General features: G+C 41.4%; 1 protein-coding gene across 6 annotated transcripts in view; it reads right to left on the minus strand.

The window, feature by feature from the left end:
• LOC118174102 overlaps nt 1–24,039 on the minus strand; it is a 272,434-nt gene that overhangs the window by 220,518 nt on the left and 27,877 nt on the right. Inside the window, exon 4 of one of the 6 annotated variants that reach the window (XR_004754536.1) lies at nt 17,250–17,715. The exons of 4 other annotated variants lie outside the window; for them this stretch is intronic. The gene's annotated coding sequence lies outside the window, so the exon portion shown is untranslated. Of the gene's footprint in view, nt 1–17,249; nt 17,716–22,700; nt 23,845–24,039 lie in introns of those variants that run through there. One more of the 6 variants, XR_004754537.1, reaches the window with a different exon arrangement.

The raw sequence follows: 24,039 nt of genomic DNA on the forward strand, positions 1-24,039 counted from the left end.
AAGATGACGTTAAGCAATTAAGTTGCCACGCAGAAGCAGCATTCAGGATGTAACAGGACAGAGGACAGATGCTGTAAAGAAGTGCAAAACAGTTCAGTGCGCTCACATTGTTACAGCTCACAGAAACTCGAGGACTGTACAATGCATTCTTGAAACATATTGTCTGGCTGCCAGCCTTGCAGGAAACAAGCAGCCAGAGGCTCGTGAGACCACGAACCAGGTCATTGCCTTTCCTTACGCAGAATGCTGCACAGAGCTGGGGATGCATACCAGTTTAGCTGTCTAGAAAGGTCTCCTTGCCTGGAAACATTTTCTAATCCTTTTTCACACAAGAAAATTCAATCCAGCAAAATTCCTTCCCTTTAATGACAGCATTTACATCACCAGGGTTGTGCTGGCCTAAGAAGAAAGTCCAGCCATGTATAACAGTGTTCGTTTCCCAGTCGGACTGGTAAAACGGCTCTTAGCTGGGAGACAACATTCAATGTAATTACACCTCAGAAAGGGGCTGGATGCACGGTGTCAGCCCCAGCCCCGGGCTCTTCCTCCCCCTACTGCAAGTAAGCAGCCCCTGGGCTGCAGCATGGGAAGACTGCCTAAACCTACACAGGTCCATACCAAAAACAAATACTATCTTGCAAGAAACTTTCAGGAGGAAAAGAAAGCAAAATTGGATTCACTAAATACTGTGATTAATATATTGGCAAACAGACTCTCCCCACAGAGCAGCCTGTGGGGAAGGCAGCAAGCCAGCAAATTTAGGTGAGGTCTACCAGAAAACATGATGCTTTTCAAACAAACTTCCTCAGTGGAATCAAATTCAGGTTATCACCAAGCATAAAACTCTACATGAAGCTATAAAAGCAGGGCTTTTGTCGTGCTGCACAGGAGGAAAAACAGCATTGCTTATTACCTTGTAAGAAATGCCTACAGGAATCCTGCAGCAGGCATTTTTTAATGACACACTGCTTTAACTATCAGCAACAGACAGAGCACCTTCATTTCAAAACTTAGACCTAATATGGCTTGTCAGATTTTATAACCAGATAAAGCAGTCACAAATGGCCATGGGTCATTCAGCTGCAGAAACAAGAGGGAATTTTTCCTTGCCATAGCTTACTAGCAATAAATTACTATGAGGAAAAACATAAAAAAGCAAAATAGCACAGATTTTCAATCTTTTGTTCTGTTAATGAAAATATTGCAAAAGATATTACAGAAAACTGAAGACAGCCATAATTCCAGACACGAGAATTACTTATTTTTGGTGTGGAACTAGGTCAGTTTCAAGTCTCAATTGTTGGATGATACCTGGCCCAGAGTCCCCCAGGACTTTAGTTAAAATATAGTTGCTTCTCACATACATATGCAGCCCTGCCCCTACTCCCCAGGCAGGCAGGAAAGATGGGATGGATGGGCTGCACTGAAACAAAATCTCTGCAAAGATCTCAAGGAAACACCTGTCCTGCACAGAGGCAATCCAGCCCTGCCACGAAACAACCACCCTACCTCGGAGCAGGCAGCACGATCTTTAGCACAAACGTGCATTAAATGAACATCCCAAAACTTACATAACAATTTGATTTTCATTCTAATCTTGAGATGTTTCTGCTTCTGGCCCTTACAATAAATAGGTTTCTCCTTTCTCTCTTCCCCCCAAATACATACAAATAAATGTGGAAGCATTTCTGGTTTTACATCTCCTTCAAGTCTTTGGAAAAGCCCCTTTTTATAACTGGAGAAGTTTTATAGATGTTCTTGGTTACTGACCATTTCAAGTCTCAAATGCATCATATCTACTGAAATGGCCACTCTGCAGCGGTATGAAGTCAAAAAGGACAACATAATGCTTATCCTTCCTTAGCACAATGCTTATCCTTCTTTAACACACACCAGAGGTTTAGGTCCAACCTACCTTGCACAAATCCTAATACTGTTCTTCAGCTGGATATTCCATGTATCTTTGGTCTAAGAGCTCTGCTCCATTTCCGCATATTACAACATACAGATATACATCTGCATGACGAGCATCAGCTTATGAAGCATGCATTATCTGACACACAATATCCTGTGCCCACAGACTTCCAAGCAAAACTAATTACGTTTTCTTCTCAGAACACCAGGCTGTACTTGCCAGCACGGGTATCTACATCACACCTGACAAAATACTGCAGCCGCTCCTGGGAAATCCAATGATCTAATTGAAACAAGCAGGCTGTCTTGGAAAGCATTTATTATTCATTGTCGCCCCATTAATATTGTATGGCATGGAAGTGATCGCATTGAAAAGGTTCCTGTCAAACGAGTAGGGAACTTCTCTGCCAGTACAGGAAGGTCAACATCCTAGACCAAGACAGAAGGCAGCTAGTCAGTCATTTATACACTCCATGATGAAAAATGACAGAGCTGGAGACAGACCCACCACTACAGCTTCACTTTGAATTATTCAGTAATCCTTTTGTTCTTCTCCATGAAACCTGACAATAGTTTGCATATTTTTAAATTGTCCTGATAAGGCCACAGGAAATGTTCTCCTGATAAAAGTGCAGAACGCAAATTGGAGCTGGATTTACTTAACTGCCCGCAATAGATCATCCTGACACACTTTCCCCCTTAAGCAACAACACAGAGGGGAAAAAAAGCAAGCAGCATTTCGCTTCCAAGTGTGCATCAGAAAAATATTTCTATTTCAAACTAAAACATAAGACTCAAGGAAGAAAAACAGGGACCTAGAAGGAAACCTTGAGTTGCACAAATGCATGTATTTAAAAAAAGATCAAAATAACTTCATTTTTTACATCAGTTTTTTCCAGTAGTAAGAAATGACAACACAGCCAACGAAAGGTGGATAAAGCTGTTTGAAAGGGTTATTCCTTTTTTGATTTTTCTTCTATACCCAGCAATTTATCTGTCCAACATTTCTCTCTCACTTACTGTTATGAATCCCCAGAGACTGATTCTACAGCAGAAGTTACTAACCATTAAAGCAAACACGTTGCATTATTTTTTTCTTTATGCTAAAGGAATAGCAAGTCCTTTATTGAAACTGCTAGCTGTAACTGAAGTCTGGAGGCTTCCCACTTCTGTCCCTGGGATTTGGAGCAGCACTATATCACAGAGCAAAGCAAAATTACATATGAACTTGTAGAACTCATCCCCACCCACCCGATGCCTTGAGAACTGGGGAATAAGTTGCACCAAAACCAAACCAAACACACACACACTTTCTTCAGAAAAGTCTTCCAAAAATGGAACAAAATGTCACCCCTCCTAGCTCCTTCCCCTGGAAAGTAAATAAAAGAGGAAATGCAAACAGATGCATGTGTTGTTTTATTTTTAATCACCCTTATTACAGCCTGTACTTGGAGGACAATGGGTTGTTTCTTTATTAATGGCATTGAAAGGCACAGCATAAACTGCTTGCAGCACAAACAAACTGAGAAACCAGCAGAGGACTGCCTCTTCTTCCCTACTCTTCCCCCAAGGAGATCCACCCGCATTACTCAGCTTGAGGTCCTGCAGGTAGCTCTACCTTCCACCCATGAAGCTCCAGCTGGAGCCAAACAAAACTTGGTTCCACCTCTCTCCTGCCTCTCCATCCCACGCTGCCCGCTTCCCAGAGCTGCTATTACGGGAGCAGACTGCACCATCCACCCAAACTGCACAAGGCAGGTCCAAGCTTGGACTTGACCAATCTCACCCTTACCAAATCTGTGAAACAAGAACGTTGTCAGCGGTGCGTTCACTGTAATTAATTCCCAGAAAAGATCATATTCCTTAAATTAACATTCTCTGACAGCAGGGAGTGGAGGAAGGGAAGCCTAGGATCTTTGAAAGGGATAATGCCTAACCAACTAGCTTTCTGATAATTAATTAAAATGTTAGCAGTTCTCTAACTGAAAAAAGCTGAATGTATTCCCCAGAACCTTCCATTACTTTTTCCAATACATTAATCATTAGAGTACAGCTATTACAGATTACCCCTTTCAAACACAATCTTCCTGATATCAAGTCCGGCATGCTGGCAAGGTCAGACACCCAGCCAAATCCTATGAAAGCAGGCAACCAGCAAGTACGGTGCTCATGAAGATTCAAAAAACATCAAACAAAGACAACAAATGATAGCTCCCCAAATCTAAGGCATAACAACTGAAGTGTAGTACACAAGTCAATACTTCCCCGAATAACGTATTTATCCTGAGAGGTGGTCCCCATACTGACCCACCATTCCCCTACCATCTTAAGAGAATTAGGTCAGAGTAAACAAGCTTTAGATAGGTTATATTTATACAGAGTAAAGAAGGACGTTTATTTTTTTCTCTGTAGGCAATGCATGTTCCATAACATCTTCAGTGCTCTCCTTTAATTATTTCTTGCAGGTTACAAAGATTTTATGGCTTATTATTTATAGGGGCATTAAATATACAGCTCACACTTAACATCGGTATACTTTACTCCTTTTCAGAGTCACAGAATTCATCATACCATGAATTGGTAGTGGCCACAACAGTGAATAAATATTTTTCATGACCATAAGTTATTTTTGTACATGCTGCTGTACAGAAGCTGCCTGTGGATTGTCTCCTAATTGATATCTTTGGAGATCAGGGAGAAAGGAACGGGCTGGCGTGAACTATGTTCCATCACACCCAGGAGACTGCTGACGCCACTGATACTTTTTTTCTTCTACCTGCTTTATCATTTTGTCTAACAAATGTGGTCACACGCACACGATAGCCTTGTAGGTACCAGGTATCTGCTCTGTACTATTCTGCTCACCCTGATATAGGAAAATCTTTGCACATACAGAAGTCTACAACCACAATTTAGGACACGCAGAACACAGAAGAGGTGTTTATGAGGAAGGAGCACCCACACTTTGCCAAATGGTGAAGGGCATGAAACAGGAGGTCTACAGGAGAAGTAGTTGGGGGGCTGGAGCCCTAGATGAGGCACCACAGAGGCAGAGGTCACCCCTTTAAAGAAAAAGTGCTCGGACTGGTAATGAGACAACTCATCCTTAAGTTTTGTGACAAGAACCTCTGCATAACAAGACTTGCTGTAATTATGTAGTGAGTATCTGTAGATGTTAACAGAGGCCAAAAGGCTGAATCATTTCTGTGTAAATGTTTATTAAATAAACATCACCAGGGACTTGTAGTAAATTACAGCTTTATCTCTCTTGTACCTGGTAGCCACTTGGAAACCTAAAGGTCTTATTAGGATCGTGCTAAAGCAGCTAAATGTGAATAAAGCTCAGTAGCAGTTTACCAGATTTATGCATCATCTACTACTTGATTTTCTTGGTTATTTCTTACAGCAGAGTATCAAATCTGAAAATCAACTAAAAGCCAAACCCTACTCTTGGGTACTCCATACACATGAAAGAAGCCCATGGTGTTCTATGGTGCCAGCGATGTTTTAATTCATTACCTAATGGAGGAGAAATGTAGCCTGACTGCTGCTTCAGCTGTGCTTTGTTCCAACTCTGCAGGTAGGCAGCAAATAGAGGTATCTAACCCAACAGGAACCCAGGCAGCCCTGCAGCAACCACATACACAAAGGATGCTCCGGTAGCAATCACCTCCAGTGGGAGTTCTGCAGGCAAGGACAGGGAGAACAGGCCAGGTGGCCAGCCAGCTGTGAGAGCTGGAGCAGGAGGTCATCCAGGGAAACCCTATAGCTCAGGTTACTCCAGAGGTCAGACTAAGCTGATCTTCCTAGGCTGTTGGCTATCATCCTCAGGCCACCACAAACAGTGCCTTGGTATATTCTTTTCCAAAAAAAAAAAAAAAAAAATCATTCTTCTGTGTATATAGAAGAGCCATCCCAATCATTTGTTCAGTCATGCTTTTGTGGATTGTGTATTATTAGCGCTCCTTTTCACTTAAGGCCTTTACTTCTTACATCGTAACAGGGACTTCACCACTGAAGTCAGTACAGGTTAAGAATAAACTGTCTTTCTTTACAGTAAGCTCCCCCATGCTTTTGGAGGCTTTGTGCTGCCTGCTGCAAAACGGTGTTTAACACTTTTTCCTCAGAAAAAGTTTTGTGGATAAATAGTTAACACCATTCTATGCGAGGAGTCACTGAGTTGTGCAATACTCCAGTCTAGCGGACGTTTTAATGGCAGATACCCTCCTTCCCATACAGATGTTGTCAAGGGTGGAACTGGGGCGTTAGTTCACTTGAGCACTATGGCACAGCAAAGCTAATCAGAAGCTTTGGCATCCTGCCGCAGCAGAGCCTTATTATTCTTATCTGACATTCCTTGCTTGGATGGGCATAACTACGTTATGCCATTGAAGCAAATTATTGTCTGTCTTCATTGCTTTAAAATCATCTTGATCCACAGAGAGATGCTTTCAACAAGTCAGAAATAAATAAAACAAGTGACAAGCTGTAAGCATTTGCTAATGGCACTTCTCCAATCACAATGGGGTCCCAGCCCATTGTGGTACTTTCGGTTATTAAACTATATCTAATAAAGAAAAACACAGAAGCAAGAAATCAAATGAAGATTCATGCTGTAACATCTACAATTTTTTTTTCCAAAAAGTGTAATGATTCTATTAGGTAGACAAAAATATTTCCACGAGTAATGTGCTATTTTGAAGATACAACAAAACTGAGCCTAGATTTACATCTTTCCAGCACCAGCTTTATCCACTGACAGCTCGGTGTGGATGTCGGTGGATGTTGGGTACCTGCTTACGTTTCTTCATTGTCCCTCCTAGACCCAATGCCTACAGCTCAGCACAGGAGGCACGGTGCTTCTGAACCAGAAGCAGCACCTTATGGGCCCCGCTGCAAAGCAGTGAGTGCACAGGAAAAGCACCATCAACTTGCATTTCCGTGACTACTTCCAAACAACTGCAGGTCTCCAGTTCAGCACCCTCCAAACTAAAATATCAAACAGGCTACTTGACAAGGAACAGGGAATGGAACTCTGTAGAACTGATATAAATTTGGTAAGTTTTTTTTTTAAAAAAGTACAGTTTCTATTTGTTCCCTTTTCTCAACTTTGCTCAAAAGTCTTACAACCATGCTTTGCATATCAAGCAACATCTTTTCTCAGCAATGGTTTAATGTGTAAACCTGTACAATTTTCTGAACTGTGATTACGGTGATACATTAGCATTTTCAATCGCTAGCTGAGTTTACGGTCCTTGCACATGTCACATAATATACTGCTTGTCTTAGACATACAAAGAATACATTAAAACTGCCAACACTTGCCCATGGGACAGGCTTCTTTATGGCTTAATGTGCTCGTGGTTGTAATAAAATAAATTTTAGGAGAAAGAGTAATAAAACAAAATTCAGGAAGTAGAATAATGGGGTAATTATGCTCTAAAACTAAATGTGCTTTCTTCATGTCACTGTTTCATGAAGTCAAAGCAATTTATTATAGCAGTGCCTCAAAAGCACCACTATAGTTAATGGTCAGTTGCTGTGTCTAGTACAAACGCCGCTTTTCAAGAACTTCCTACAATTCAGCAATTCAAGCTTGTATCAGTCTAGCACTTGGCATATCAACAAGTTACCAGCGCAGATGGTTTGCAACATCTAAAATGTTTAAAATCCACTTTTAAGATTAAAAATGTTTAAAATCCCTTTTTAAGATTAGGGAACATTTTGGGGGTGCAGAAGGAAGTTCACTTCCAGGAACACAAGTGCACAATAAGCCAACATACTCTTTTGCTACAGAACACCTTTTTCATAACCTTGTCAGAACTTTTTTCTTGGTGTCTCTAGCATTGCAAGGATAAGGAACAGAACAGATCCTTAGGAAGATTAAAGTAAAGCCCACAGGGCAGAGGCTGAAAAAAGTGTCCTGTTATTTGTGTACTCAGAAAAGTACCCTGTATTTTACAGCTTACACAAGGAGAACCTGCTTGGAATTTCTTGTGCCTCTAAACTTTTTATCCACTGGAATTTTGCAAGGTAAGAAGATCAAATGCAGATTCTTACATAAAAGGAGAGACACAAAAAGGTGGTGAAAATTATTTATGAACATCAGTGGGTTTTCAGCTCTACATCACTAATAGCATTATAGGCAATTTTACCTGAAGTTCATGAGGACCAATGTTTTTCTTGAGAAAATCCAAAGGGGGCATTCTGTAACACCACCGGCTGGTATTCACGAGGCAGCAGTAATGCATGCATTCAGGTTGAACATTTGTCAGGCTGCAAATTCGAGACGAGTCTTACAGACACTGGTCATGTCCTTTCTCATTCTTCCTTGCTCCAGCTTCCTCCAGAAGCTGTTGGAGCATTAAGGTCAGTTTTGGGATGCCTCCCTCAGCCCCATCCCTTTTCCCTCCCTATTCTGTTGCTTAGGCAAAAACAGCCCAGCCCAGCTAATCAGCCTGGGGATGACGAAGTCTGAGTTGCCCTGTGCTGCTGAAAAGGCCTGTTCTGACCTTGTCCGTAGGGAAGACGACACTGCTGGTAGTGCCAGCGGTGCTGCGTACCAGCAGTCAAAGGCCAGCCACCAAGTGAGCTGTGCATCTGAGAGGAAGCAGAGCTCCTGGAGTCAGAGATGGGACCAGCTTCCTAGGTTCCAGCAGCAGAGCAAAGCTTTGAATCGAGAAGAGATTACTCAGTTTTAGCAAAGTAAATTGGAAATTTATTCCCATGTATTATCTGCAATGTCATGCACTCCTTTGTGTTTGGCCATTAAAAGCAAACTGACATTAAGCATCCCCAGTATTAAACTGGAATTAGTAATACTGTCCCACTGGAGACATTCTGAAGAGAACATACCACCGGGTCATCTGGAAAAATCACTATTTGTTTCTCCATGCAGTAAAGTTACTGCAGGAAAGTCCACATAGCCTAAACTTCCATATTCTTTCCAATTTACCACTGCTTCAAATCAAATATAGATTAGTTTCTTTAATTGCCCTATATGAATTCATAGCTGAAATGTTTGACTTCCCCAGAACTAATTGTCTGTCAAGAAGATATTTTGCAGCCAAGCAGATAACTTAATTGGATATTTAATTTAACTGCAGGCTTTACTTCTTCATATTCAAGCCTTATTTCTTAACATTTGCTAAATTATGCATGCTGAACACATCCTCAGTCTGTCTGTCTTTATGTAAGCGTTCTGTTGTTCTTCGAGAACAAACATGTTTCATTATTAGCTTCTAGTTTCCTGCCACTTCTGACATGATTTTCCCATATTCTGAAAAAAAAAAACATGACAGGCAGGTCCCTTCAGGAAACAAACCACAGATTGACTCCGCTGTCTCCAACCGGTTAGCATTTAGGGAATTATGAACAGAACCTACAAGTATTTCCTTTATTTGCAGGGGAGGAACGTCTGGTACTGATACAGGGCACACCTCCTGGAGGCAGCAGTCCAGTGAGTGCAGGACAACTCAGGCTGGCAGAAGAGAATCCTGCTAAAGTTTTCTGCTACTCAAATGACACCAGTCTCCCTCTGACAAGAACATACATTAACATCCACAAAATTTGCTCCAGAGCTTAGTAAATATACCAGCTCCACCACCTCCACACCAGAGCCACCTACAGAGCCAGTGCTCTGCATGACCAGGACCAGTGCATACCCTCACACAGAAGACAAGCCCAAGCAAACACAGTGACAATCAGTATTTTGTCCTCTCTCCTCCCTCTCAAAGTTTTCACACGAAAGGAAAAAGGTAGTTTCAGATCCCAGCCTCATCTTCCCCTCACTGCTCTCAGGCATACAGCGCCATTTATTGGTAAATTATTAGCCCAGCGTAGTCTGCACAACATCCTACCATCATAAATTGCTGAACACAATGGCCCATATTAGAGACAGAGGAGGAATCTCTCAAGTGTCCTTGCTCTCACCAGACCCTTAGCATTCTCCTGATTATTTTTTTTGTGTATTTTAAAGTAACGATCAGAATATAAGAGAAAAAAGAACACATACCCAAAATGTATATCCCACAGCATATGGCAAATTGGATAAAGAGCACAGTAAACTGAATAAATTACATACACAGGGATGCTTACAATTTTATTATCAACCTTGTATTTGGGCATCTGTCGTCCTCTTTGAAGCTGCACTACTTCTGCTGATAATAGCCTCCCTCCATCTGATTAGCACAGTGTATGTGATCTCCATTGTGTAACTGATTAGACATTTGTTTGCTAATAATTTTTCAACATCACTTACTCAGACACTATTGATGTTCAAATGCATCTAATTACAAGACACTCGGAACTTGTTTGTAAAAAGATTTTAATTTGCATGAGACAAGACCAAAATAATGGCTTTAAGAGTCCAGCGAGAAGCAGTAAACCCACCTCCATAAGGCTGATATGCATTTATAGGTATGTAGTGCTTCTGCTCTCCCAAAGAGAATCAGCTTGTGAAGCTGCCCTGAATGCCACCCTGGTGTTAGATACTGGACCTAGGTCTGCAGTCAGAGCAACACAGGGTCTGCCCAGGAAGAGTTGTATGAAATCTGTCTGGGATATGAAAGTTTACTGGGCTGACTTTTCCATCTTTATTCCTTACCGTTATTAATGACAGGATAACCTTCAGGAATATTTCATGATTTGCCTTTAAAGCAGATCTAGGTGAGATTTCCCTTTTACCTTATTTTGTGACCAAATTCTGTCATGAAGTTCACTGCAACACGATTTCTTGTCTCTTCATCAAGACTTGGAACACAGATTTCTGAAAACTGAAATCAGCACACAGCAAAATAAAGCTATCTGCTCTACAGAGCATGATGCACATGCTGAACTTTCAGCTTAGGGATCAAGGCAACTTTAATTTAGCTGTAAAGCTATGTTGAACGAAGCTTTGACAAAAAGCATGCACTGCATATAATACATTACTCAAAACACTCATAGTTGCAGCAGGAACAATAATGGTCCTATCAGCTCAAAAAAGATCTGATTAAGGGAACCACAGTCTTTAGAAAAAGTTATGGTAAAAATGTGTAACAAACACCTACAGAAATCAAGGCAGAGAACACTATACAGAGTAGATGGTGAATGACATATACACAAAGAGCTAAGATGCTGCCTTTCAAATAGTTAATGAATAATTAATGGAGCACTTGATGAAATGAATTTGCTCATTTTCATAATTTCCATACTGTCAAACCCTTTGCATCCACATCAAAAAAAGGGACAGGAGGAGGGAAAGAAAATGGCAATTTGTTTGAAAGCTTGCTTCATTAATATTCAAGATCATCCATTTTAAAGCAGACGTTTGCAAATCAAATACAGTCCGTGTGTGCCATTTTGCATATCAACGATATTTTAATATGAACAAACAACATCAAATTTCAATTACAGGCCCACGAAGCCAAAATCAGCTCTCAAATGAAAATAACATAGATGAACAAAAATGCTCTAAATTTTTAGTGTAGGAATTGATAGAACTTTGAAGCATTCTCTCTGCTCAGTGTAAATTATTCCTCTATCTCACAGGACAACATAAAGAACATATTTGGTTTAAGTGGACCTGATTCTCTTCCAATTTACACCACTTTTATATCAAATGAAAGAAATTAATGTAAAATCAGCTCAGCAGCCTGGCAAGTGCTCTTGCTCAGGTTTCACACACACACCCCTTTTGTCCTACGTACTGTATCAGCAGTGAGATCTCTTGAAAATATTTAGAGCAGTCATTCCTGTAAAACCCTAGTATTACATGTAGGATGCAAGTGCACGGATAAAAGCTCCTCACAGGTAGATACACAGGAGCATCCCCCTTTTTTTTTTTTTAAGGAAGTTAACTTTTGCATGTCTTTTACTGCACAGACTTAAATATGTAGGCAGAAGATGACATTCTCTCACTCGGAGGTGCTGTTCTTCATGAGAAATGCTAATGCTGAAGCTCTTCATGTTTGGAGGCAACTCGGTTTACCTCAAGTTCTGCACAGAACCAGAGAGCACAGATGGTCTCCTCAGTAGCCCTTTATTTAATGGGTGTTCAGTGCAAGGCAGCACAAGTAAAGGAAAACATTCCTTTCTTCTCCAGCAGGCAGAGCTTCCCCCAGTAGATATAAACTGGCTTGGCACTCAGGCTGCCCTTTTCTGTCCTCTTCTCCTATGAGTCTACACCATTATTCTAGGCTGGCCCCTCTAAGGAAAAGGCTGCAGTAAAAGGCACCCCAAGGTAGCCAAGTTTGCCATAGGGCATGTTAGGCTGATGCCACTGCACTAGCTATGATCCAAGTTGTTTCCAAGCAGTGAAAAAGTTGAGATCATATTGTTATTACATCATTTTGGCAGGTTGGCTCCAGAGCACATACTGTCTTGTAATTTGGCCACAAAAATACCCATAACAAGTATTGTTTTGAAGAAACATTGCCAATCAGTAAGCAAAGAATCACAGAAATGCACATTTGTTGGTAACTATGTTTGTTTTAACATGTTTTCCAGCATCCACAGTATTTGGTAGTGGATTAGTAAAGAGATTCTTGTTTCTAAGAATGCTTCTGTAAGACAAGAAGTCTTGGATTCAAATTCAGATGAGGGAAAAAAAAAAGTGTTTTGCACTTTGTAAATGATGACTGCAATTTCCCTTCTAGCAAGGTTCTGCTGGAGTCTGGCAACACTTCCAAGTGCAGGTAAGTCAAATATTCTTCTCTCAACCCAGAGAAAAAGATTTATTAAAACACAAACTATCAGAAACTCATCATGATTGCAACTAAGTAAAAACAAACAAAAAAAAGTCTCAGGCATGTCTCCCAAAGACTTTAATCCAGAGCTGCTTAATTCAGAGCTCCTAGAATCAACACCACTCAGGCTGACTGCCAGTGTGGAAAACACTGCCAAGGCACCACAGACAAGACAAAAATCACTGTCCTGTGTTACAGCAGAAATGAGAGGTGAAAAACTACCTGGTGAAACAGGGAACCACCTTTCTCCTGCACGTTCTGTCTGAGAGGCCACTCTATGTGGCAGCAGCATCACCAGTACAAACAATTTATGTGCTACAGTGACTGGTAAACATACTAATTGCTGATTTTTCCATCACACTATACCATTATTAAGTTAAAATAAGAAAGGACAAATGAAATGACTGAAGGAATCTCAGTGGTCCATGTGGCAAAGGTGAATGTGGGATGTGCAGATGTATGTACATACCTGCAGCTACTGAAAGGTTGGGTGTGACCAAGAGGCATTGTAGCAGTAATGTCAAACTGGTTGGGGCACCAACAGGTCAGCTCACACAACATTTACAGGCTGGAAGCAGGCCTGAGAAGTGCTAGGACACAGACCAGAGTTATCAGGAAAAAAAAAAAAAAAAAAAGATACATTATAAAAATATTTTCTAACCCAAACATTTCATTGCTGATGAGAGGGAGAAGTGTGTCTGGATATCACTACAAAGGACTCAGCTGCAGCCACTCGATGAAGCCATCCACAGAAGCCAGTCAACTGAAGCAAATTGATGAGTTGGAAGAGCAAAAGGGCAGAACAGCAAAGATCTGAGCTACAGAGCCCAGGCACCCAGCAGGGAAGGGTAAGGGATCAACAATGCAATTAAAAGTCTTCAGGCAGCAACGGAAATATTGACCAGGAAAGTTACAGTTCAAGTGAAGAGACAACAGGCAACTCCACAGAGAGGGGGAGAAGCATTAAGGTCAACCTAGGCAGGATTTCAATCAAGCTAACACCTGGTCAGAGGCTAGGAGGGCATGAAAATTAATCTGTGAATACTGCAAAGGAGTTAGCCTGCTGAAAGAGGAAAAGTCTGAGCCCTTTAAACTGGAATACCCAAAGAAAACATACCAGACAGCCTAAAGCAGAGAAAGTGCCGCACAATATGAGTGCATTTTTAAGGCAGTGAGGTATTGAACTGTTCTGGGTAAAAAGGTTGGTAACATTTACTTGGGAAACTGGGATAAACCTGCAGAGATTTGATTAGGTTTGGTGCACATTCTTCTCTATTACATGGAAGTTTTTAGTTCCTTGTGTAACATATCTGTGTCTTTGGAAGCAGCTATCTAGCAACAAGGGCAGGGCCAGGTACAACAGGGTCTCTTGTTCTAGAATGGAAGTATCACAGGAAGGCAGCCGGGGCACTAGCAGAACCAATCCTAATAAAGGGAGAAGAAGTACAAGCCACTACTGAAAAAAGTTCCCTTCACTTCTGAAAGGACATCACAAGCACACAAAGCAACTATGGGGTCAATGTCCCTCAAGAATGAAACAGCGATGGCATCTCAGGTGGCAGGTATTACACAGCAGCAGACGAGAAGGTACAGTAGACATACCAAACCAGTAAGTTTTGGTATGTCCTGACTAGTTATTTTTAGAGCTACAATTGATCGCTATTTACTACTTCAGATAAAGACAAAAATATGAAGAGAACAGCAGAGACAGGATTTTATTCCCTGAGCAAGCACTGCTGACCCTGGATAGCAAGTGACTATCGCTTCCATATAGGAACCTGGTGTGGGTTGGCTCCCCCTCCATTGGGAAAGGAACCAGCCAGGCCATTTGAGTCAGCCTCAGCAGAACTCACGTCTTGTTAAAGCACCTTTCCAGAAAGGCTATTCAGTCCTGTTTCACCAAAATGAGCAACAATGTATCAGTGCCCTAGAGGTGCTTTCCTTCCTTTTTAATGTGAATTTGTATGACTTCAGCTTACTTTCCCTTCCTGTATTCATTTTGAGCACTCTTAGTGTTTATTTGCACTCATTTCCAGAGCTAAATGACCAAGATTTATCCCCAGAAAGGCCAGCTCATGTAAAAAGTTAGACTGTACAGGGTGTGACAAAGACCCTGCTTTTTTGTTATGTACCAAAGGACAGAATGGCTTTAAGAAGAGTTGCCTGGTTAGTTCCTCCTTGCAGTAGAGACTGAGTGTCCAAAATCCACACTGCAGGAATAGCAGGATTCAATGTTTCAAATTCATATGTTCTGTTTCACTAAATTAAATGAGCTACTTCAAGGGTTTTTAAGAGATGCAGCTTACTGTGTCAGTTAAACTTTATTTAGCACTCCCCTAACTCTCACATCACTCCCAAACACTCCTAGGAATGTTTTATGTTGCTTTGCAATCACTGACATTCATCAGGGAACCTAGACCAAACAGATGACATCCTATTGTCATCTGCCTTTGAGATTAGTCAGTTTGTGCATTCCTAGTCCATATGCTTAAGAACTAAAATACTTGGCTTTTTAATCAGGTGTCTTTAAGAAGTTTACAGAAGTTAAATTAATACATTTATATTCCAACTCGCAATCTGAAAGCAAGCTCTGGGCTTGCCTAGGGTTATTTTCCTATAAAACCAAGTAAGATGGACTTTAATTAAATTCTTTTTCTTATAGAACAGATATTTCCCAAGAGCTTTTAACTTTTGTGCATCCTTATTAAAAGTTATACAACTTCTAAAAATTCTGCTTATAACTGTTCTTTTTCTTGGAAACATAAGAGTCATAGCTTTTCCTACCCACTACACGAGGACTCTTTTCCGTTCTGCTTTTATCTTCCCCTACATGTCTTGACTTGCTTTTTTTTTTTAAACTCTTCTTACACATCTAAGTTTACTTTAGCATTTTATTTATATGCATTACCTTGGACCTCCTACTTCCCTCACTAGCCTGTTGATTTGCAGTTGCTGGTTTCACTTCACCGTTGGATGGGGAAGGTCTTCTGGGTAACAAAGACCCCTTTTGCCCTTCAACCACAGAATGGCACCCAAGATGATAAAGATGTGCACTGGTGGAATGGCAGGGCAGACTGCTGCCTACAGCCTCTCCTTTCATGAAATAGACCTTGTAATTTTGGAAAACGTGACCTGTCAACACACCACCACTGTTCCAGCAGGCGAAGGATAGAATTCAGCTAGAGATAACACTGAGGTCTTCAAATACAGCTGCATTTACTGAAGTTTCACAGAATACAACTGGAGGTCAAAGAAAGAACTTGCTGTAAGTTACTGAAAAGTTCTGAAGTTACAATTGGCCAACAGCAGCATAAATGTAGATTAATGTCTATGTAAATCAGACATAAATACCCCTTTGTAGAGATTCATTTGAAACCTGGATAAAAATGCATTACAATTTACATCAATGCTCCAAGGTGCACTGAAGTAAGCAGTAGCCCTCTTCTCTAACAGAGCACAGATTTTTCAATCCAAACAGCTTCCCTGATGCTGACTCTGCAGCTGCGACCTGCCTGTCAGCCATGTGCTACTCCTATTGCTGATTATCATCTGGGCCAGTCACATCTCAGTCACACCACTGATCAGTTCAGAGATGTAAAATAACTCACATTAAAGCCTCAGTATACAATTAGACTCCATTGTGAAGACACACACAGTGGTCACACAGTTATTTAGGCATACAGCATTTAAAGTTGCCTACAAATAAGCAGTTCTAAGATAAGTGTCCCAGGAAGGGACATTACTTACCTTTGTAGGTAATTTACCTTTCCCTAGAGTAGCATCACTATCTGAGCTTCAGGAAAAAAAAAAAAATCCATAGGCTTTTTTTTTTAAATAGCATCACACCATGACTTAAGTTTACAGACCAAAACATAGCTTAGAGATCTATTCAAAGTAGTTTTTTCCTCTCCCACTCCCTTGCTTCCATGAAACAGCTAAGTTTTCTCATACAGCTGTTGAGAGCTACATTATGCTGTTCACAGTATCCTAAGTAGACCCTGTGTCCTATCTAGAAACTGATGAAGGATTTAAAGAATAAGTTAATGAGTTCAGTATTTACACCGAGCACTGAATTAACAACTCCAAGGGGACCCAAAAAAAACTACTGTAAGTGACAGAATGTGACAGAATGTGGCAATAGCACATAAAAATCATGCTCTTAGAGTTATCTTTGATAATAAAAATAAAGATTACAAGATAGATGCATCTAAAATTCCTGCAGCGCTAATGAATTATTTTTTCATCTTATGTTGTCAAGCCTGCAGGACTCACTCAGCATCATCCTGCAAGGACTATCCCCTACTGACAGGGCATCTCCCACAGCTGCTGCACAACACCCAGCCTGGCATTTCCACCTAACCCCTGAGCACAGCCTCACCCCCTGGCAGCCAGCTTGGCTTCTTTGTCATGGTCAAGTTACAAAGCAGCAGGAAAGCATCAGGCAGTCGGGACACACCACCTGGCCATCCACAGATAAAGCGGCACCAAGCTACAGACTCCCACCAGAAAGATGACACTACTGTTTCCAGGTTTTATTCATTTTCCCTGAAGACTTAGTTTTTCCAGTTCCTTTCACCCACCTCTAAGGTGGCCACATTCTTAGGGTTAAGCACTTAGTTTATTGTGATGATTGTAAAACATCATTCATTTGATCATTTTGTGTTGGGTGGACGATGGGTGGGGCAGGCAAGGTTTAAAGCACAAACATCAGTTTAACATGTGAGGCCTGAAAGCATCTGAATCTTATGCTCATGGATTCAGAACATGTATTTTGAGAACATCACTCCAAACCATCTTGTCCTGTATCTAGCCACTAGAAATAAGCACATCTAGGGCTTATCTGCAGCACCAGGAACATTGAAGGCAGACCCACAAAAGCAGAATACCTGAGAGAACAGAAGTTTTCTTTTTGAACAAGTCCAGTTATGACAACCACTTCTTTGGTTGCACAAGCCCTTTCCAGAACACAGCTGACTCGAAAAGCAGAGCAGCACCAAGTTTCTCTTGCTGTCTGAGTCACCTCTGCTATGCCAGCATCAACACCTCTGTTACTCAGGATGTTACTTGTAATTACCTGGAGATGTAGATCTGCATGAATCATTTATATATTGGGTTGGTAGTAGAACCAAAATATGTATTAAAAATTCATTCTGTTCATGCAAAAAATAGAGTACTAAGGTGTTCTAAGGGAATACAAATCAAACAAATCCCTTTTTAGGTCACTCTCTAGCTTACCTCTGAAGGATCTTTTTTTGTACCGGGGACCTGAGGTTTAAGAACAGTGTAATTGAAAACATTTATTTCAAAGTTTTAACAACCAATGTTCCTGAACATTCTTTGCCACTTCTGGAATAACACAAAGTCTGTATTTCCAGTCTCTCATACATACTTCAGCCAAAGTTACCTCTTGTTGACACACACAAACACTGAAATTGTACCCAAGTTTAGTTTTCCACTCCTGTTTAAGAGAATCAAAGCATGAATTAGCTATACAGACCCCAAGGCTGGCAGGAGCTGCAGAAGGCAGACCTTCAGGACCTGATGCACAGCCTGGGACACGCACCTTACCAGCAGGTATGGGGGGCAGGGTGACTGAGCCCCTCCTAATCATCACCCTAGATAAACTGTGACCGTGCAACAGGCCTGAAGGTGCTTGGTCTCCACATACCTCCATAAAGTAGGATTAAACTGCATCAATGCTGCGCTGTTTTACTCAAGAGCATCTGTCTTATGAGGCAAGACTATGCGAGCTGGGCCTGTTCAGCCTAGAGAAGAGGATTGAGAGGGGATCTTAACCTCTACAAATACCTGACGGGACAATGTAAAGAGGATGGGGCCAAACTCTTCTCAGTGGCAACCAGTGACAGGACAAGGTATAAACTGAACACAGGTTTCATTGCCATGAGGAAGAACTTCTTTATGGTTCAGGTGATAGAGCACTGTGACAGGCTGCCCAGAATGGCTGTGGAGTCTCCCTCTTTGGAGATGCTGAACACCCGCCGGGATGCCATCCTGCATAATATGTTCTAGGTGATCCTGGTTGAGCGGGGGGTTGGACAAGATGATCTCTGGAGATCCCTTCCAACCTCAACCATTCTGTGAATATACGTATTTCAAGTCATATGGGGAACTCAGTAAAAGTGTTCCTGTGCACCTGTATTGCAGAGCTCCTAGTTACTGCACAGCTCCATCTACTCCTGCACAACTACATTTACCTGCAGAGCCTTCCCTAGTACCCAGTTTCAGTCTGAGCAATTTTAATTTTGGATACATGCATTTTCCAGAAAGTGGTTAGGAAAATAATTAGCCTTCAAAGCATATAGTGCTACACAGGGAAGATGCGTTCATTGTCTACCCCCTTACATGGAGAATTAAGTGCCCAGTGGTAAAAGAACAGTTTTAACACCATGAACAGATAAATTTGATAGACAAAAAGGAGTGAAAAGAGCTCAGTACTTCATGCCCACAGCTGTAGTTCAAGGATAAGACAAAAAACAGTCTACCTCTCCAGGTTCAGTATTAACACATCAGAACTGCCTATCAAATGGTCTTGATACTCCCTTTAGATCTTAAGTGTACATCTATTTATAAATAAAATAAATTATAACCATAAAACTTCAGAGATGTGGGCTATTACACAGGAGTATAATTAAATCTGACTGGGTTCTTACAAGCTTCATAGAAGCCATGATAAAATCTTCTTGACTTGGATTAAAAATAAATTGCTGAGTAAATTAGATTTCCTGGTGTTTTGTCTAATTAATCCACCTCTTAACTCAAATTGGCTAGCTTTTTAATTACCAGCTAATCTCACCCATTTGATGAAGACTTTTTCTGCTCATACCTTGTCTTTTAGTAATGCTCTGGCTTAAGTCGTTTGTTAGTTTGGTGGGTTTTTTTGGTGGTATTGGTTTTTAAGAGGGGTCTGGCTTATTTATGTGTTTGGGCATATTATTGAAAACCAAGACTTGGATGATGCAGGCTGAGAACCTAATTTATGTTGCGCTCTTCTACTTATACATGACACTGTATTGCATCACCATACAACTCAGATCAAAGTCCAGCACACCTAAAGGATAACAGGCAACCAAATGCCATTGCTCTGAAAAAAAAACTAAGCCTCCCTAGGTTAAAGTTTCATGTAAGTGTTTCTCAGTTTCCTCAAAGCAGTGCCAAAGGGTGATAATCTAAATGCAACACCCTTGAATTATTTCAAAAATATCAAGTGATCTTTGCTTCTCCTCCTCTCCCCCAGCCACGTTCAAAGAATAGCCTTGAAAGTTGAAAGCAACCTCAAAGGTTTTGTGATTTGACTGGCCCAAGAGGGAAAAAATAAACTCAAACCATCAGAACATAAGTAAGCAGGGCTTCACTGGGGAAATTTCAAAAACTTAAAATCAGTGTAAAACCTGCCGGAGTTATCTCAAGTCCCACAGGAATCTCAATCCAAATCCAGATAATGCTGCGAGCAGTCTAAACATTCTGCCTCTCTTCTCTTTATGCTTCTTCACTTTTACAGGACAGCCTCAAACTCACAGAAAGTGTTGTCCTGGTTCAAAATGGTGTCATTTTTTTTTACATCTGTTTGTTCTAAGAACTGTTGGTGCCAGCTTCCAGAAGGTAAAGACTGGAGTCTTTACCACTTTCCATAGAAGATTATACACTTTGCAGAATCCCAGAGGGAACTGCAGCCTCCAGGTAATCCCAGGAGTTTTTAAATCTTGTTGCTAACACTCATCCAGCTTCTTTTAAAAAAGCATATTTATTCTTTCACCAAGACACAAAATTCAAGGAAAAAAAAATAGGTAGGTATTTATATAGACCCAGGTAGGTATTTTTTATATAAAGGCTACTTTTCATGGATTTTCTCAGAGAAACAAAGCTGCCTGTCTAGCAGGCACTTGATTTGCATACTGTTTCCATTCCTTCTTAAACACCTTCCACCCACTATTAATCTAAGCCTGCCTTTTAATTTATTTGGAATTAGCTGTATATTCAGCTAAGTCCTCCTTTCCCTTTCACCTCTCCCCAGCCAGACAATACAAGGTAAACCTGTTGGCAGGAGACATTGAGAAGGTCAAAAGAGCACAAAAGGGTTTCAAGAGATGCGATGAATCCCTAGGGCTCGTGAAGGATGTGACTGACGGTGTTCAGCCTGCAGCTCACAGCCAGGGAGTCACTACACCACCAGCTCCTGGGACGGGGCTGGGGAGCAGCCGCTCTGTGCCTCTCGGATGTTCCCCCCACCTCCCTTAATATCTATCCCCTGTTGAAGACAATATCTGGCTAGAGGAACCTCTTATCTGATCACTCAGATAAACCAAGGCACGTGTGTCAGTCATCAGTTCCTATCACCCCCTCTCTAGACACCAGACGTTTTAATCCTGCATTGGGTTTGATAAGGCAAAGAGGCTCTGTGCCAGGGAAATGGGACAGGGCTGAGCTCTGCCTCTCCTGCCTTCTGCAGTTCATAGGAAGCATCTCACTTCGTTTTATTATAATCACAGAAGCCTGAATTACTCAGAATTTGACCAATCTGGGTATATTAGAGACACAGGCTTTGTAGGACGTCAGCAGTGTGGCCCCACCAAGGAGAAAACAGGTTTGTTAAATACTGATAATATCTGAAGAGAGACAGACCTTGCAATACATGAAGAGCTTATTCTGCTAAACTCAAAGTGCTTTTTCTTCAGTTCTAAAGTTATCACCGAAATGCACTGCACTTGTGCTTTAAACTCTGCCCTGAAGGCAACTGTACCAATACACTTCCCAGATTTACGTGATCTGGGGTGCTAGCTAAACCCCGTACCTAATACAGTATTGCACTGCACCAGGAGCTAGATCAGACTGCATCACTTATTCCTTGTCCCTGATGTACCACAGCATCACAGAGACCTTCCAGGTTAGCTGTTTACTTTTTTTAATTATTAAAAATCCTCTGCATTATAACAACCAATATTGGCATCAACTGACATAACATTCTGGTTCTGGTGTTACGTGAGGAATTCTAAAAGCAAAACAGATTTTTTTTCCCCACTTGCTTCTACTATTTAAGCCAGAGATTTAACATAGAACGTTTAAAGCAGACTAAGCCTTAAAATAGCTGGTTTTACTTATTAAAGAGCCATAGACCACGGTGTTTGAATACGACCCACCCCTAATCCTCAAATACAGGTTCTAGAACTTCAGTCTGCTGGCTTAATGTGTTGTCAATACAAACCACTATACTTTTTCATGTTATATGTGAAGAAAGAGGGAGTGCTAAGCTAGTATTTGCAGCATTTTTTTTTAAATAATAAATTTTGTCTTTGCAAGAAAACTGTTTTGTCACCAGAAGCTACATTCACAACACTTTCATCCAAGCCAACTGCCAACTTTTTTCTTTCACAACACTTCAACCAAAAGCCCCACCAAAAGCCATAGCCCCAAAACTGAAGTAGTTTAAGGAAGCTTCCTGGTCACTCAAGAACGCTTCCCAGCATAAGCTCCCCTGGCATTTCACATCCATGTTCCACACAATCAGAACTCATACATCCTTTACAGGATATGGCCACTTCTGCCAATGTTGATCAGACTGTCACTTCTCCAGCTTTCCTAACACCGAAGCAATAAATGGATTTCTGCAGACAACAGGTGTCCATTACACAGCACGCTGGTCTCAAGGAGCTCTCTGCACAGCCACCTCTGTCCTACGTGGCTGCAGACAGAGAGCAGCAGAGCATATTAAGTGCTGTTGGCAGTGCATACTTACTGGGGAATCCAAACAGTGCACAATAAGAATCCCCCTCACACACTTTAAAAAATAAAATATATGTGGCTTTATGCAAAAAAAAAGATTCATAGCATAAGTGGAAAAATACGTTGCTTGATGTCTTAATGAAGCATTTCAGTTTCACTGAATGGTATCATTTGGAAGTTGAACACCAGCACCTCACAAGGTGCCGATACACAGCACAGCAAAGAGCTGTCTCCTGGCTATGTTACAAACCCTGTTCCTCTAAGACAGCTGCAAGGTACCTTGTGAATCCTGAGCATTTGGTGTCTCTTGTTGGTTATCTCAATCCACGATGCAGTCTGAGATGATACCTGCCCTGCAGATGCCTATCAACACTGGCAGTCTTTTCTTCAAGGTCAGCTTTCAGGCCACCTGACTTAACAGGCCCTTTGCGTTGGGCCAACAGTTTGCCTTCAGCACAAACCCAAAGTAGGGGGTTGCAGTCAGCCTCCTGTTCTCTGAAGAGCTGCCCAAGGGTGTTGCAGGATAGAAGTAGCCCTTCCCCAGGTAGGAATAGAGGCAGAGTTACCATGTGATGCCACCACAAAGTAGGGTGCAAACCAAGCCTGCGCCCCACTCTTGGCATATCCTGCTCAGGCTTGAAACAGCTGTGGCTGTTCTGTACTTACCTGTCTGCTTGGTCTGAGTAAGGCAGTTCAGGCTCACAGCCTCTGACCTGTCCCTCTCCCCATCAGCAGAGAGAAGGTAGCAATGCTAGAGAAGCTCCTTTACAGAGCTGCGGGCACCGGGTGGAACCCACCCTTGAAGTCCTATAATCTCCAGACTGGAAAGCCAAGAGGCGGCACAAGAGAGCTAGGCATTCTTTAGTCTAAAAATCCCATTGCATGAGACAAACACACAGGCAAAGTTTAGCAAAAAAGAACAGAACATGATTTAAGACAACCTCAAGATTGCCAGCAGCAGCAAAAAGTGAGGAGGCATCATTTGTCATGCTCTAGAGCCTAGAAAACTTCATACGGGTTCATTTATCCTGGCAGCATCTCTGATGTCTAACAAGTCACCTCCTGAAAGGGCTAGAGTTATTTCACACCCATAAGCGCTCATCAGTAAGATCTGACATTAAAATTAAAATGCAGTAGTGTCAGTGTAAACAACATCTCAGAGTCAAAAAACAGATGGGGTAGTTTTTAGCTCAAGTGCCATATAAAAAGACAAGGATAGCATAAATAGGAAGAGATTGACATGGCAAAACTATGCTAACTACATTCCTACTTTACCTCAGGAGGCATTTTGACAGGATTAGGTAAAACAATCCAGTTTTCATGAATCACCTTCGCTGCAGATTACGGCAGTATGCTCCATCTTATCTCTCCATCTCTTCGAGGCATTAACATTTCTATGTCAATCTCCACAGAGCCAGGAGGTGACAGCGAGGCAGATTTAGACATTTCATATATTTTCATAAGACTGTTGCAGGGAAAGATTAATGCAATGATGTATGGTCGCCAAAGTTTGACACTGCATAGTATGCATCAGTGGTTGTGAATTAGATGCATGGTATTTCCGTTCAACCAAAACCTTGAAAAGGCCTTAGGAATGATTTATTCCACTCAGCCTACTTTCCACATTTTAGGTGCCAGAGCAATTTATAAGATACGAGAG

The sequence above is a fragment of the Oxyura jamaicensis genome, chromosome 14, assembly GCF_011077185.1.
Source record: "Oxyura jamaicensis isolate SHBP4307 breed ruddy duck chromosome 14, BPBGC_Ojam_1.0, whole genome shotgun sequence".
Classification (NCBI taxonomy): domain Eukaryota; kingdom Metazoa; phylum Chordata; class Aves; order Anseriformes; family Anatidae; genus Oxyura; species Oxyura jamaicensis.